Raw genomic sequence first — 5792 nt, forward strand, 5'->3', positions numbered from 1 at the left:
GGGGAGGGGTGGAAGAACAAGGTAGATAGGAGAATACTGAGACAGGTTTGCATGGACTAACTGCGACAGAGGAAAATAGTGATGCATGCTCAACCTTGGTACATCAGTGCTCTGTGATATAGGGCGATCAAGACATAATTTGAAGATGGAAAATAATACTAAGATGCTTGACTGTCTTGTGCATATAGGTTTCCCTTGCCTACTATTGTAAAATAGACACTTGAGTGGGATAAAAAGGAATGTTGGGAAACATGATTACAGAAAGCTTGTAAGTCTGTCTTCAGTCTATCACTAATTGGATTACTTACCTAAAAGGTGTTCTAGAACTTGCCCCCCCACACACACAAAAATTAACAAACATCTGTATTTACTGATTTTTCTGCCATAGCTATATTACATGTAACTTTGAATTAAGAAATGGGTAAAAAAAAAAGGGTGTGTTTTTTTATGTAAGAAAGCATTAAGCCAATATTAACAACCTGCAATTTTAAAAGAATAGGAGTAGTCTTGCATTTGCATTAAAAAGTTGACAATAATTCTGAGACTCAGTTTCTTTATACAGAATAATCACATTTAGTGATCTCTTAAGATTGCTTACATATTTAATATTTTGTGATTTGCTTATTTTATTGGACATAAAGCTCAAGATGAATAAACAAGATGATGCATCTATTGAAAAGCTTCTACAACTTCATGCTGAATTTGTAGTAGGGATGCTTCTAATCCTTGGAGGTGGTGTGGTCCAGAAGCTTACTTGCCTATCAGTCATTTGGAGTTTTAAATGTATCACCCTAAAAAAAAATGTCTGAGGAAATCCATGGTTCCAGGATAGCCTAGATAAGATGGCGGCTACTAAATTGAGCAACTTAGTTCTCATATAAAAAAAGAAAGATACTAAAATGGACTAGATGATAGGAATTGCCTAAATATTGTTCTGCTCAAGAAAGTTAGTGATGCTGAAGCATTCTCTATTGGCTAGATCGTATCCCAGGTTCTGAGTTCAATATTGGTGGAAACATATAGAAACAGTTCATGAAAGTACATTTTGGGTTTGTTTTCTTTTAAACAAGGAGGATCATATCTAGCAGTCATACCTTAATAAAATCATAATTGTTGCTAAGTGCTGCGAGTGTGTTCTGACTCAACAGCAACCCTATATAGGGTCTCTAGAGAGTGGCTGGTAGGTTTCAACTGTCAACTTTGTGGTTAGCAGTCCAGTGCTAACAAAAGCTACTATTGCTTATTGAACATGGATATGTTGTTGTTGTTGTTATTAAGTACCGTGGAGTCGGTTCCAACTCATAATGACCCTGCACAGGGTTTCCGAGGCTGCAAATCTCATCTTTCTCCCGTGGAACAGCTGGTAGATTCGAACTGCCGACCTTGAGGTTAGCAGTCTGATTTGTAACCACTACACTACCAGAGCTCCTTGAACATGGATATGCAAGGCACTTATTAAGTGTTTTACATATATTATTTCCCTTGTTACTTAAGCCCTCCCTCAACCAATTTTAGAGTCCCTGTGTGGTACGCACAATTAATATACTTGGTTGCTAATTGAAAGTTGAAAGTTCAAGTTCAGAAAAAAGACTTGGTGATTTACTTTGGAAAAATAAGCCATTGAAAACCCTCTGAAGCACAGTTCTACACTAAAATGCTCGAGTCATCATGACTTGGAGTTAACTTAATGGCAACTTGTTTGGATCAACCTGTTTTAAAGACGAATGACTTGAATCAGAAAGTTTAATTTACTTACCCAGGATCACTAGCTAGTAAATGGCAAGCATTTCTTGGTTTCAGGCCCTTTCCATTAAATCATACTGCCTCGGACAATAAATAATTAAGGGACCTTGAAAAATATATCCAAAAGAGGAGACTTAAGTGATATGCAAAAATGACCTTCCAACACATCACATCTGAAGGGTAAACTACAAGGAATGATATGGTACCCCATTCGTGAGGGCTGTGGGTAAAGAGATGTTGAACTAAATGACATCTAAAGCCCCCATCATAATGCCTTTCTACAGGGGAAAGCTGTCCCTGTATAAAGGCGTTTTGTTGGAAAAAATTAGAGAATAACAATATGAGGATAAGTCAAAAAGTATTGCTATAAAATCATAGAGACTTTTATTAAATAACATGATCAAAATGAGAAGCTATTGTTTCTTGACATGTGATTCAGCTAGGTCTATAAACTTTTGATGGTGGTGCTTTCATATCTCTTATCCTTCCCAGAAGACTTCTATATTCTTTGATTTGCACCACATCAAAGCAATAGTAGCGACTAAAATTGTGTTGCTTTTAAATGTTATTTGATTTTGAGGAACAAAAAGATGTCTTAAGGGGCAAGATCAGAATGGTATGGAGGATGCAATAAGGTTTCCCAATGAAATTCTTGTAGGACAGCTCTTGCTACCCTTGAAGAATAAGTAGTTGCATGGTTGTGATAAGAGAAAAAAAAATTCCTCAGTGGAGATTTGCTGGCCTTTTCCTCACCAATACAGTTTTCCATTCTCTCAAAAATTTTTCCTAATAAGTTCCATGATTGTTCTGTGTCCTTTAAAAAAATCTATTACAATTATTCCTTGGGAATTACCCTAAAGAGTTCCCGTATCCTTCTTAACTGAACTCTCTTCCTTGAATGTGATTGGTCCAGTAGAGTATCTCAGAAGCCACTGTTTTGATTAGATCTACTTTCTTGAAGGCACTCTAACAAGACTAAGATAAGAGTATGACCAAGATAATTTTTAGGCAGCCATCCACTTTTCAGATACATGTTTAAACACAGTGAGCACGTATGAACTGAAACTCTAGTAGCAATATTTTTTTACTTACTCCCATGTATTTGTGTTGTAAAGACTCAAACTTTGCACTACATACAATTTAAGAAATGGAGACATGTTCTCATCTATTTCTGGAGCTGAGTTGGGTTTGCCAACTGTATCTGATTGCTCTTTGCTCAAACATCTAGGTCACTATCATAGCTCTGATATATAAAACAAAAGTTTTGAAGTTAATTCTTTTCTTGGATATCTTTTCCAGTAGACTTTTAGCTCTTTTCATAATAAATTTCTCATTCATTTTTTATAATCTTAGTATCTGGAGTACTGCCCAGAAGATGCTAAATAAAAATTTATTGAAATAAACAACCTACAAAACAAATAAGATCATATCACTCAAATATTAGTCTGGTTTCTATGAGAAATGGGACCAATAGGAGAGAAGACGGGTGGGAAGAGAGAAAGAGAGAGAAGTTTATTTTAAGGAATTGGCCCATGTGATTGTGGGCACTTGCAAAGCCAAAATCTGTAGGTCAGGCAGCAGGTTGACAACTCTAGCAGTTTGGAGTCTGAAATCCATAGTCCAGAAGGTTCTAAACTCCAGCAGAATTCTTCTCCTTCCAGAAACCTTGGTCATTGTTCTTAAGACCTTTAACTTATTCAGTCAGGCCAGAACATAATTATTAAAGGTAATCTCCTTTACTTAGAGTCAGTCACTGATTGTAAATATGAACCAAACAACTGGGCCTAGTACCCCAGATAAGTCAACATACAAAATTGAAAACTGACTATCATAACTTGCCTATTCAAAGTATTTCAGTTTTACTCTATTGTCTTAAAAAAAAAAAAAAAAGTCTAAACTATTAATATGACATGTAAAACTCTCCACCATGTGTCCCTTTTCTAATTCTCATTTCCATCCCATTCTTTCTTGTATGTCATAATCTAATCAAATCATACTTTGTGTATATTTTCATTGCACACTAGCTGTTCCTCACCTTTGTGTATTTGCTAAGGTAATCCCCTGAGTTGTTTCAGGCCTATCTTTCTCAGAAGTTCTTTCTCAACTTTCCTAGGAATCACCCAATCCCATAAGATCATTTTACCATCTTCTAGGCCCCCATGGAATCTCTATTAGAGCTATTGTTGTTGTTGTTATTGTCAAGTGCTGTCAAGTCAGTTCCAACCCATAGCGACCTTGTTTAGTGTTTCCAAGGAGTGGCTGGTGAGCTTGAATTACATACCTTGCAGTTCCAACCGGCTTTGCTATCCAGCGCATTAACCCACAGCGCCACACCAGGACTCCATAGCACTTGTTAGGTGGTCCCTTTTCCCACCAGACTGTTATCTTATTGAGGATGGATAGAAATTTTCTAAACCCATAGAAGACTGTCAGTAAATATTTAATGAAAGACTGAATAAATCAATTAAAGTGCTTTGAGCACCATGGTTTTGTAGAATAAGTACCAGACTGCAAGCCACAAGAACAGTGGTTCTAGCCTACCAGCCACTCTGTGGAAGAAAGATGAGGCTTTTGGCTCCTGGAAGGATTTACAACTTGTTAAATTCTGACTCAACAAGTCCCATTCTGACTCATACCTACCCTATATAGGGTTTGGAAGGCTGCAAGTCTTTGCAAGAGCATGAAGTTTCATCTTTGTCCTGCAGAACAGCTGATGGACTTGAACTGACAATCATTTCAGTGCATATACAACAGAGTCACCATGCTCCCAATAACAACTTATATGTTGTTGTTGTCGTTAAGTGTTGTGGCATCAGTTCTGACTCATAGCAACCTTGCATAAGGTGTGTGAAGAGAAGCTAGTAGATTTGAACCCAACAACAATTACCTTGAGGTTAGCAGTCTAGTGTTTATTCTACAGTGATACACCAGAATGCCATACATATACATGGAGGTATATATATCTATAATTTAAAACCTGTTGAGGAAAAACAGATACCAATCTAATGAAATGTCAGTCAACCTTTTGAATGGGATTGCAAAAAAGAAATTTAATGTATTTACCAAAAAGTTATTTAACCATTAGTCTGATTTTTTAATAGATTATTTAAAAAATTAAAATCTTGTTTGGGATCACAAGTTAGTTAAACACTATTGTCCTGTAGGCAAGGAGCCCTAGCATCACTGTAGGATAAGCACCGCACTGCTAATCATATATAGGCAGTTCAAACTCATCAGCCACTTTTCAAGAGAAAGATAAGGCTGGCTGCTCCAGTAAAGATTTAAAGTCTGGGAAATCAACCCATAAGGTAACTATGAGTTGAGCATTGGTGGCAGTGAGTTTTATGTTGTAGGTAAGGCTGATTTGTAATAAGTACTCAGTAGATGTGACTTCTCTAAGTACATTTTTGTCAGCCTCATTCTAGAAAATTGTTGTTGTTTTAAAGTGCTGTCAAGTTGACTTTAAGTCATTACCTCATGTGACAAAGTGTAAAGTTCAGATTGAGTTCACTTAAAAGCAATAATAATAATAATGGCTAAGTACTTTCCATATTTGTCATTATTGTTAAGTGCCATCCAGTTGATTCCGAGGAGTGGCTAGTGAGCATAATTTTATAAATAATATTTATATTACCTCATTTAACCCTCACAGCAACCATCATTACCTACATCTACATTATAGTGTCATTATGCAGATAAATGAGTAAATAGTCTAACAGATTTAGACTATTTTATGGTATATGTTATTGTTGTTAAGTGCTGTCGAGTCAATTCAGACCCATAGCGACCCTGTATAGGGCTTCTGGGGAGCAGCTGGTAGGCTTGAATCCCCAATCTTGTGTTTCAAACTGACCTTGTGGTCCAGCACATTAACTGACAGTGCCACACATCACTTATGGATTAACACTGGCCTGTGAACCACAAGATCAACAGTCCAAACCCACCACTTGCTCCTATTGTTGTTGTCAGGTGCCATCGAGTCGGAACCGACTCATAGCGACTCCATGCACAGCAGAACGAAACAATGTTCGATCCTGGGCCAACCTCAC

Source organism: Chrysochloris asiatica, unplaced genomic scaffold (genome assembly GCF_000296735.1).
Source record: "Chrysochloris asiatica unplaced genomic scaffold, ChrAsi1.0 scaffold00137, whole genome shotgun sequence".
Lineage (NCBI taxonomy): Eukaryota > Metazoa > Chordata > Mammalia > Afrosoricida > Chrysochloridae > Chrysochloris > Chrysochloris asiatica.